Raw genomic sequence first — 12,055 nt, 5'->3', positions numbered from 1 at the left:
CAGCATTTTCTAGGTTCTATGGACCCCATTGTGAACTTTGGTTGATTTTCCAACATTACATGCTCCAATTTTTAGCATCAGCACTTCAACTTTTCTTTAAGGAAATATTGTTCTCCATGATGCATACTGTAGTGGGATTATCAAGCAACGGGTCCTACCTGGCCCTGGTCAAGGGCTTGGTCCACGTTTTAAACAAAGCCTATAGAGTAGTGTTGCAAGGTCTAAATAGACTCTTGTTGCCTGTGCCTGAAGTTTTTGAGACCTAGAGCTTCAGATTTCCTGAGACCTGGTAATTCCGTATGTCACTCATCCAATACTTTTTTTTCTTTCCCTTTCAAAACTGGGGCATTGGTTTCTCTTTTGTCCAGACCTCTGAAACTGAGATTGAGAAATCCTCACCAAAGGCCAGAAGACACTCAACAAGGTTCCTAGAATTTCTTCAGAAGTCAAAAGAAAAGTAAAGGAGCCAAGTGGATGTTTCAACTAGCTCAGCAACATTAAAGGCACAATTATTCTATAGAAAGTCAAGGTCAGGTGTAAAAAAGGATTCTCATGGAAGACACTACTAGAATTGGATTCTGACCCCCAAACAACATAAAAGTGATACAGCTCTCTATACACAGATAAGCAAAGATGGCTAAAATGGAGTTAGATAGAGTAAATTTCAGAAAAGTATGAATTTTACAATTCCACTTCAATGAAAAACTAATAATCATATATGCTTGTGCATGCATTAAAAACAACTGGAGAAGCAGATCCCTGTTGTTCATGGTGATTATCTCAGGACTGCCAATGTCCGCGACATAAGTTACATGCTTCTGAAATCTATTTTTAAAATAATTATCAGATGTTGATTGCGAAACTGAAAACATAATTCAGACCTGCTTTTGAAAAGAAGAAAATGTAGGCTGAGGCCAGGACAGACAGCCAAAGGAATCTGAAGGGCTAACCTGGGTGGTGGAAAAGGTGACATTCCCCAGTGAGAGAAGGTCATAAGTACAGTTGCTCTAGAGCTGCTTCCAGCTCCAAGTTCTCTGACTCCTGACTCGGATTCCCTCATCCCCAGTGTGCAATCGGAAAGCCAATGCTAACATCCAGACTTGACAAGAAGAAAAGAAACCCAACAGGGATATGTAAAAGAAGCAAAACACGAAACCCAGCTGGTGCAGAGAAACTCCTTCTCATGGAAACATTGGGTCAGCAAAGAACTTGCCAGAATCTGTCTCCCAGCCCTTCCCTCTTCCTCCTTGGCTTCTAAGCAGCCCAGGAGCTAGGGGAGGAGTCACTCCTTGGTCTGAAGGAAACAAACTGTAAACTCCATGAGGACAGAGGCCATCTAGTTTTGTTCATTGGTATATATCAATGCTTCCCATTTGTTGAAGGAAACAACTACTGACTAATGACTGAAGGAATGAGTGACAGGTTCAGCATACCCAGAGCTTGGAGCATGGTCTGGACTCTAGAAGACTGAGGTTTTGGTTCCAGCTCTGGCTCAGGCCATGAGCTATCTACAGTTACTTGACCTCTCCAGACCTTTGTTTCTTCTTCCACAAAAAAAAAAAAAAAAAAAAAAAAAAAAAAAAAAAAGGAGGATAATAAACCACTTGATAAGGGTGTCTTAAGAATCAAGCAACACAATAATACATGTAGCAGGCTGACCCAAGGCCTGGCACAGAACAGAGTGTGGTAAAATTTAATGATTACCATTATTGCTTTCAACAGGGATTATGATGGAATAAGCCAGAAAAACTGATGAAATTTATGTTTCCTAACTCTCCGCAGCCCTTCACTCCCTACTTAAGAAGGTGATAAAAAATAGTTAGCTCACATCTGCAGTCCATTTCCTGGGCCTGCCTTCACAGGCTGCATAATGCATGGCTGGTCAGCGGTTCACGGTTTTATGATCTATCCTTGGGTGCCAGTGGGGAGATGCGAATTTTCCCACAGGAAAAGCATTTGTAGCACATACATTCTCAGCCTTTTCTGAGTATGAGCAGAGGGAGAAATCATTTATCCAGTGACATTAAGATGTTCCAAAGAGAGTGATCCAAAGTGAGTCTTGGCGACATCCACATTCTCATCAGCTGTCAGACACACCTCCTCAAAAGATAAGGCTCTTTCTGCAGCTTCTTATTCTGAGGGTCTCCCCTGGTCATCATAGGACTCTTGGAGTCACAGTATTGAAAGAATTCTATGGTGAAATTCACTTCACTCTGGCTGCCTAAAGGCAAGCTCCAATACTCTTAAGGTCTCTCCCCAGGTCCCAGCTCCTATCAGGCAGACCCCTATTTATTCTAAATAAGTGGAAGAATGAATAAACGAACGAATGAAGCGTCCAGCTAGTACAGGAATCTGCAAGGTATCCATTCAGCACTGGAAGTTTCCAGAGGCAGGGAGCTCATGAGACTACCCTTTCCAGTTCTGACCACATGTCCTCGTTACCTGTTCTTACACTGAATTGAAAACTACCTCTCTGTAGGCATCCACCAGTCTTCATTCTGTCTTCTGAACCTACAGAGAACAATCTGCTTTCTCTTCCACCTAACCACCTCTCCAAATCAACTTTTATTTGAAAATGCAAATTGTCTGGTCCCACCCCAGACCAAATGAAACTGACAGAAACTCTGGCTGGGACCACGCCTTCTGTTCTAGCAACTGTCCAGATGTTTCTTGAGGCAGACTCAGACCACAAGTTCTCAAACCAACTTTAGAAATGTCTAAACATGTCTCGCTGTCCAAGCCCCCCCTCACCTTCCTGCCTCCACCACATCCTGGATTGTTCTGAGTTTGGGAAACCCAGAGAGTTTGCAGTCATAACTGTTCGCAGGTGTCTAAGTGCTCGGTCCTGGCCTGGTTCATTTTTCATCACGGTGCACCTGTCAGTAAGGTCCTCGTTCATTCCCAGTTTTGTACTTGAGGACATGGAAGCTCCAAGTGCCCACGGCATGGTGTCAGAGTCAGATTCCAGCCACATGTCTGTTGGTCCCACTCTTTAATCACTTTGAGGCTCTATTTCTCTTGGGTAGAAGCATAAAACTCAACCATTGCCCAGAACCTATAGACCAAACTGCAATTTGATGGTGATGAGAAGTGACCTTGAGATCATATATGATATCACACACAAAAGGAGACTAGGAGCTCTTGCATGTGAAAGTCTGATGAGAAGAAAAAGTGAATAAACAAGAACTTCAGGGCTAATTCTCTTGAAATAACCCTTTCCTCAAATGGACCTGCAGATTCAGTCAGGTCCTTCCTTCTAGAAGCAAAAGGAAAAGTCATGCTTTATCACTATCAGCATGATTTTACCAAGAGAGGACAAAGTATTGCTTTCAAATGCTCCCCACTGCCCTGAGACAGAGCTATCCATGCCCCTGTGCCCAGGTAGGTCCCTGATGCTTTTTCAAGACAAAAGACACTGCTATCCCCACAGAGAGGATACAGCATGGACACTGAGTGGCCGGGTCTGGCCCAGCTGTCCCTTCTCTGACCACATCTTGTTCTCATCTCCTCCCTGACAAGGGGCTGGCTCAGCACATCGGCAGGAAGCTGTCTTTCACCGCTGGATTACATTAGGATTTTCAGGAAACAAGTCGCGAGTGATGTACATCCAGAAGAGAGGACGGCTGTCCAAGATTTCCCACCCCACCCCCTTCTGCTGGCTTTGATAGAAAAGCCACTCCGTTGTAGCCTATTCCCTCCAGCCCTATCTCCTTTGTGCTCAGGAGCCCGGAGGCAGGCAGCGATCAGCAGCACATTCTCCACCTGATCACAGCATCTTCTCAATAAAGGCCGTTGGCACTGGAGTGCTGTCTTTGGGTGAAAACATGATTGCTCAGAGTCCTTGGGCAAAGCTGTATCCTCTGAATTCCACCTAAGAAAAGAAGTTGTCCCCCAAATACCAGTCATAAAATATAAGATCACACTCCAGGGACGAACAGAATTGTCCCTGGCAATCTGAAAACTTTCTGTTCGAGCATCCAGGACCCCCCAAACATGCTGCAATCTGAAAACAGCTCTGATCTGCCTTTCCTAAGGCATGGCGTCTTCAAACCCCGGACTATCTCTTTAAGTGGGATTTACTGTCAGACAAATTGCAAAAGCCTCTCTAAGCTAAAACTCCCTCTTGGGAGGGAGGAGCAGAGAGACTAAAATAAATCAGCAAAACATCTTCTGGGAGCTCGACCCGCCTTCCTCCATCATCAGATAAGCAAACTGGGGGAAATACAATGATAACAATGTCCAAACCACCTTGAGAAACAGCCCTCGCCAAGGGCTCACAGGCTCAGCATCAGCTCATTCCAGGTGCTCTGCTCATTCCAGGGTCCACCCTGACCGCCTCCTCCATGGCGGTCTTTCTCGGCGGGCGATGCCTAGGGAGGTGCAGCCTTGCTGTTCCCTCTCATTTGGCCTGGAAGAGCCTCGGCCTGCCAGAGTTAGTGACAGCAAGGCCCACATTCGTAACACCATTATGGTGACTCAGCCTGGTAACCACACAACACCCAGAAAGGCTCTGAAAAACCGTAAGATCCCAACCTCTCTCCCAGTCCTGCTGAGGATGACGTTCTCTGAGTACCGACCAAGCGATCTACATTCTTAGTCTTTCCAGGTGATGCTTTTTTGATCAACTCCAATTCTCTTCCCCACTCCCAGCCTCCTAACTCACCTTCCAAACTTGACTGACACATATGTACCATTTTTACATATCAACTTTTTAAAAAAAATCTGAGGTTGATACTAGCACAGCATTAAGGGAAAGTCTAAATTCAGAATGCCTTGGTTTGAGTGCCAGCTACACTTTGTGACTGTCCTTCCAAGCCCTGAAATAAGGCCAGAAATGACTGTAGTTCCTCTCAGGGTCACATCAGAGCGCTGTCAGGTCTTGATTCTAAAAGAACCAAGGCCTGGCTAAGGCTCTCGAGTCTCCACTGGGGAAGCAGAGTTTTGCCTTTATTTTTACTTTTCCAGTCCAGTACTGGAGACTGAACTCAGGAGCATTCTACCACCAAGCTACATCCCAGTCCTTTTTATGTATTAATTTTTTTGAGACAGGGTCTTGCTGAGTTACCCAGGCTGTCCTCAAACCTGTGATCCTCCTGTCTCAGCCAGAGTTCCTGGGATTGTGACATGCATTCCCATCCCTGGCTTTACACCAGTTTTAGCATCTTGCTGATTACTCCATTAATTCAATAAAAAAAAAAAAAATAGGTAAGTGCTGGCTGTTTATCTGTATGAGAATTATTTCCACCTGAGCCACCTAAACACCTTCATTTCCTAGACTGCACAATGAACAGGGTAATAATTACTATCTCATAGCAATGAAGGACGATCAAATGGGAAAATGCATTCAAATTCTAGCTCTGACACTTAAAAGTTCTGCGACTTTGGGCAAGTCAGTAACATGTCTGTACCTTAGTTTTCTCATCTATATGAAGGGGAAAATGATAGAATCTCCTTCTCAGGGTTGCTGTGAAGTTGTGCCTGGCACACAGAGAAACTGTATGACTACTTGTTAAATATAATGAACAAATGTGAAAAAAAATTCTTTATGAAGTATAAAGTCTTTGCAATCTACCAACATCAATTGTTACTATTTTCTCCAAGACTAGCTATGAACACATATGGAAAAATCTGCATAATTGTTGACTCCAGCTAACAGGCATCTGGGTGTTCATAATACTAGTCTCTCTCTTTTTTAGGTATGTTTATAAGTTTTATACTAATATTTTAAATGAACTAGGACATACTGGGCAAGTCCTAGGCTACTCAGCTTCAGAGTTCCTTCCCATCAAACAGAAAGAGAGGTGTTTAGGACAGACATGCACTGGGAAGCCTTTTTGAAAAGCAGGGAGTGTTATTCTAATGTTATGGTCTATGCCGGTCCATATTTGAGACAAAAATAACAAATTCAGTATTATTTTATTTGTATGTTTATTTATCTTGTGGTACTAGGGGAACTCTACTACTCAGTTACATCCCTGGCTCTTCTAATTTCAGATTTTATTTTGAGATAGACTCTCATTAGGTTTCCCAGGCTGGTCTCAAACTTGTGATTCTCCTGCCTGAGTATCCCAAGTAGCTGGGATTTCAGGTGTGCCTGACTGCACCTGATCTTATTTTGGTTTTTGTAGAGAGTGAAAGAAAAAGGGAGATGTGAACTGGAGCTGTTTCCGAACCAAGATTTCCAAGCCAGTGCTCATTCCTCCTCTGACTCCAAAGGAATGGAGACAGACATGCCAGAGGCATGGCCCCAAATCCAAATAAGGCATTGATAAGTCCAGGGGCCTACATGCAGAGACATTCTTTTTGAAGAGAGCAGAAAGGCCAAGGAAGGGGCAACCTTAAAGGTTGTTCCTACAGTAAAGAGCCCAGACTTCCTCCTATCCCAAGGACTCAATTGCACAAGCAGCATCATTGCCAAAGGACCAGTTTTCAGCACTGTAAAGGCAACATGGCGCCACCCACGAGTCCGGCAAAAAGCCAAAGCATCTCTGTATGTTGTCTTTAGCCTCCTATTAAGGAAGTTCCCAAACAATGCATTAAATCAACACTCCTGTTTCACTAACTGCTTCCCATTATATCTTTTCCAAGCCCTCACAAGACCTGGCACCCTTACAACCAGCTTCTGGTCCTGTGATTTGCTTCTCCATTATACCAGTGGATGTTTGGATGAGTAGTGCTAACTCCTTTGGCCAGTGGGATCTTTATTTAATCTTCTTCTTCTCCCCCTCTTGGCTGCCTCCATGAAGATGAGTAACCTATCTGCACAAAGAGGTCGACTTCTTGGGATGGAGTTGCTTAACCTGCAGGGACCTGAGTGGCCCTCAAAATGGCTCACCAAGGAGGGTTTACAATTTTGTTTGAAAGTATCCTAAATAGCCCATTATGGATACTGATTGGAAGTGACTAAAAACAGCTCAGAGAAATGAAAATTTCCTCAGAAATACAAAAATTTAAAAGCAAAAATATTGCCTGACAGTAGCCTCTTTTGGTAACTAACCGCAGTGTTCCTATATCAGATTAGCTGATGTCACTGATAACCTGGAAGGAAGTGCTAGGGCAAGAGGTGTGAGAAACTGCCATTTGTAAAGATAAACTTCGTGGATAAGGCACAAGGGAGGTGAAGAAAGGGCCCTCTTTGATCACTGAACCTTTGAGTAGGAAGGAGGAAATGAGGTGGATCACACCCTAAAGACCACAAACTAACCTGCCCTAAATGTTGGTGCTTAGCTTCTGATTAAATCTTACAATAACTTTTCTAGATGTGCCCAATGTTCCCAAACGACTTAAAGCACAAATTACAACCAGAGTCAAGAACATCAGAACTTGAAAGGCCCTCATAGATCATAGGGGCATCTGCTCTTCCAGTCGGCTCAGCATCCATCCCACCTTCTAGGGACAACAGTGGCCTGGTCTGTAGTTAGAGAAACACACCCCTCTCATTGCACTGCTGACTCAGGCACCCAGAATTGGTCAAGGTTCCTGCCTCTGCCTGGCCAAGTGCATGGTACAGGACAAGCCTGGACAGTCAGATCTCATCTCTGAATTTCAAGAAGAATGATATGGATATGTGCATGGAAGTCACTTTTCTCAGTGGTAGCAGCTGAAGGGATGATAAATTCCTTTATCCCATCCTTTCCAAACCCCACTTCTTCAGCTTTTCCTTCATTCTATGTGTAGCCTCAGATCACTTCCAAAAAGTGCCCCCCACCACCAGGGGCAGAGGTAGTGCGTAGGTTATGGAGTTTACTGCAGCAAAACAATCTTGATATATTACTGGCCTTGCCCATCCTTCCTTTTATAGATAAAGAATTTGAAAAAGTAAAAGCAACAAGCTCAACATCACACAGCTGTATTTTGTTTCTAAAGCAATCAGTCTCAATAAACTCGAATAAGTTAAATGTTTGTACTAGCTAATCCAAAAGTTAGGCCATCCAGACATCCCCAGAAGACAGAGAGAAAGAATTGTTCATGCAATCTTATCAATAATCGCTTACTGGTGGTAATGGGGGGTGGTGTAAAACAGTACAAATTGCAGGTCATGTGGCATTGGGAAGCCCCCATTCCCCATGGCTGGCTTTAACTGCGTGTTTGCTCTCAGTGCTTGGCCAAGCTGTGGTACCTCCACAGAGCCATGAGCCCTACATCTGCAAGCCCACTCACCGCACAAATATTTATGGAGGCCTGTCACGTGACAGATGGGAAGATAACAGGCAAGAGGCAGGCTTGCTTTTCCTGCCCTCCCCCCTGGCACCTGCATCTCCCATAAGATCAGAGGAGGTCATTCTTGAAAGCACACTGTGAACATTCACAGACCGTGCAGGGGGCAGGCATTACTGTCTGGTCCCCAAAAGGCAAGTTACTATTTCACAGTCCAAAAGGCAATTACTTCTTTCTTCCCAGAACAGCTGCAAACTGGTGTGGTGACCATCTTCCAGTCTCCCCTAACAAGCTGCTTACATGATTGTGGAGGAGTGAGTTCATGTGTGCAAGTGAGCGTGGGTGTGTGCTTGGAGGGGAGAGAACAAGGCTGGTCTCGGCATCAAGAGCTAAGCACACTCACTCAACACTGCCGATCTCCTTTTCCCCAGCCATGCTTCTATCAGCACTATCTGAGTGGCCAGACTGACCTTTGCTTTCTTCTGGAAGTCCAAAATCTAGGATCTTCTAGAATACAAGGAACCCAAAGACATGCCTGCCAAGTTAGATCACCCTTTCCCCAGCACTTCGGTCTCTCTCCAAAGGAATCCTTTTTCAGGATTTGCCCTGCCCCTCCCCAGAAGCGGGGTGCCTTGGACAAAGAAACCATGCTTGATATAATGCAGTCATTATAGCTCCTTGGCCCATCTGGACCTCTCTCCAGGGAGACTGATGCAAGAGGAGAACATGTGGAGACTGCCAGTTTTCTGCAAACCCACAACCTCAGTGGGGAAAAGGAGGAGGAAGGGGAGCGATGGGTCACTTGGGAGCTATGGGAGAGGCTGGAAAAGAGCCACAAGTACAGAAGTCATAAAGACCCCACTTTTGCAAATGGCTGAGGGAAGCCTGGCCCAGCTCCACCTACTCAATGATATCATTGTTTTCAACAAAAGTGGGTTTGAGATCTCCAGAGAGGCCCCCAGTGAAGCCCCAGCTGCTCCACCAGCTGAGTTCCTGGGAGAACAAGTACTTAGAATTTTAGATAAGGAGGAAAGACAGAGATAACTAAGGCAAGGACAGATTTATGTTTCTGCTGGGTCCTTTAGTGTTATGGGGAGTACAAGACGCTATTTTTCATGTAGATTTCATCAGAGGACAGTGGATCCATACCATGATTCTGTGAAGGTGATGACTAGGATTATTACCCTCATCTCGTGAGAAAACTCAAGATCCAAGAACAGAAGTGGCCTGTCTGAGCTCTCGCTGCAAGCTAAGGACAAGCTTGAGATGGGCACGACTGTTCTGCTACTGACTCAAGCCTGGGACTTCAGAATAACGCTGGAATCCACCCTCTCCCTCTGCCCATATTCCCCCGCCTCCCAGTCTCCATGGTTCCATCTTATAAATATCTCTGGAATCCATCCTCTTCTCCCGTGTCAGCTACCTCATCCCTAAATTAGTCCTTCTAAAATGCACTCGGATGCTGTCACTATCTGGCTGCAATTTTTTTTTTCCCCCAGTGGTGTCTGGATGGAACCCGTGACCTTATTCATGCTAGGCAACTATCTGGCTTTTAAAATACCCATCGTCACTTCCCATTGTCCTTGAGAGGACATGTTTTTCTTTTTTTTTTTTTTTTTTTGGTGGGGTGGGTACTAGGATTGAACCCAGGGGTGCTTAAAAACTTAGCTACATGTCCGGCTCTTCTTTTCATTTTTTATTTTGAGACAGGATCTCACTAAGATGCACAGGGCCTTGCTAAGTTGCTGAGACTGGCCTCAAGCCTGCAGTCCTCCTATCTCAGCCTCCTGAGCTGCTGGGATTACAGGGATGCACCACCACACTCAGCTGCAAGGAAACTCTTTAAGGAGCCTGCAAGGACCTTCAAGGACTCACCCTAGCTGCTTCTGCAACCTCTCACTTCCTTCCTCCTGTTCTCTTCTAACCCTGGAGAAGCCGAGACACCTTCACATGTCACTATTGCCTTAGGGCCTGTGTTCTCGCTGCCTCTGCTGCTTGGCATGCATTCCCCATGGAATGAGCCAGCTCTGTCACACCCTCTAGCACCACCACATGCCTTCCGTTCTTTACTTCTTCCTAGAAACCATCCCTGTCACCAGTCCAGGGGCAGTTCCTCTTCCTCACCCTCCTACAGCATCCTCGACTTCCTCCACCCTGGCCTGTCCCACGATGTTCTGTAACCGTTCAGCCATCTCTACCACTAAGCCCTATCTACCCCATGATGGCGGAGACTATGTATGGCTCATCCTTGCTTCTTCCAGAAACACCCATGGCTACCCCAGTGCCTGCTACACAGTTGGCTCTCATGTTATCTGTGGAATCAAGGAAGAGAAAGAAGACAGAAGTGAAGGATTCTCAGTAAGCAGTCCAGAGCTCAAGTTCAAACATTGGAGATTTTCATCAAAAATGCCAGAGATTCTATGACCCACACCTGCCCCCAGCTGAGTGTAAGCAAGACCTGCCCCCAACTTGCCCAGAAATCTATTCATTGAGCATTCGAGAGTCAGCCAAAGGTTTGTGTATGTCACTGAGTTCTAAATAGAGATAAAGCTTACTTTCTAAAAGTCCAAGTATCTCCCCGGTGAGATATACATGTGGTTTCATTTTTAGGACAGAATCAGTCCAGAAGCCCCAATACTGGCATTGCCTCAGATTTTTCCCGAGGAGAGCCATGCACTACTGTCCAAACAGAAAGTTTAGAGGGTAGGAAACATCCTCTGATTTCCAGAGAGTTAAGGTGAAGAGTTCAGTTACATCCTCAGAGCTGAGAGAAATAAGAGGACTAGAAGATGGTCACTTCCAGCACATCTTCCAATTAGAAATGTACATCGATCCATCCATCCATCCTCCCCACCACCCACCATACCCTACTTCTTAGGAGATCCCCACTCTAGCCAAGTTGTGAAGAGACCTTTTTTTGTTTGTTTCTTTTGGGGTTTTTGTTTTTGGTACGGGGGATTGAACTCAGGGGTGCTCTACCACTGAGCTACATTCCAGTTCTTTTTTTGTTTATCTTTTGAGACAGGAACTCACTAAGTTGCCTAGGACCTTGCTGAGGCCACCCTCAAACTTGTGATCCTCCTGCCTCAGACTCCTAAGTCACTGGGATTACAGGAGTGCTCCACCAGACCCAGTGGGAAGAAGCCATCTTTGCCTTGTGCTCAGCCCCCTGAAGTCAAGGGCTCCCTCAGGTGTACCTCCAAAAGTGGCTCAGTCCAGATTTCTCTTTAGTGGGGATGGGTGGAGGGAGGAAGCTGCTTCTCATTCAAGGTGCAGAAAATACAGCCTAGATTTAAAGTATTCTTCAAGCATCTTTCCTAGATGTGGTCCACCTAGTTCCCTGACCATGTGGTTTTACCTAAGGCAAGAGAGAACCCAACTCAATGTCCAAAATGGGAGAACAAAAAAATTGAGCTTCCCACTACTCAAATCCCCTGGTAGCCCAGCTGCGGAAGGAAAAGCACTCCTTCCCCACCTTAACACATCACCCTTCTGAATACAGATGATTTGGCTAGTTAGGAATACTGAATTTCTAAGAGATTGCCAGCACAAGAGCTTTGAGTTTCTCTTGAGCCACACCAAATATTTCTATATTATTTTCTCAGTCTGAATTCCTTTCTCATTCTCCCACTCATCTCTTCTCCCTCATCGAAGTCTCCCCACCCTGAAGAACAGAGCTAGCTCCAAATGACCCTCTTTGACGAAGCTTGCTCCCTCTCAGAGTCACAAATTTTCTCTTCCCTGTTGCCTCTGCAGCACTTGACATTCACCTCTACTGTGTAAATTTGTCATCTGCCTTGGACCATGCTGTTTGAACATTGTTTCCTCTCCTACAGGGGACAAAGATAGCTCTGTTTTCATCCCTACCTCCTACAGCACCAAGCACAGGACTCTATAT

General features: G+C 45.2%; 1 protein-coding gene across 2 annotated transcripts in view; it reads right to left on the bottom strand.

Annotated features, from left to right (window-relative positions):
* ADAM19 (ADAM metallopeptidase domain 19) overlaps positions 1-12,055 on the bottom strand; it is an 83,492-nt gene that overhangs the window by 49,536 nt on the left and 21,901 nt on the right. The gene's annotated exons all lie outside the window — the stretch shown is intronic.

The sequence above is a fragment of the Sciurus vulgaris genome, assembly GCF_902686455.1.
Source record: "Sciurus vulgaris genome assembly, chromosome: 6".
Taxonomy (NCBI): Eukaryota; Metazoa; Chordata; class Mammalia; order Rodentia; family Sciuridae; genus Sciurus; species Sciurus vulgaris.
The sequence above is the reverse complement of the archived record's forward strand: the minus strand, read 5'-3'. Positions and strand labels throughout refer to the sequence as shown.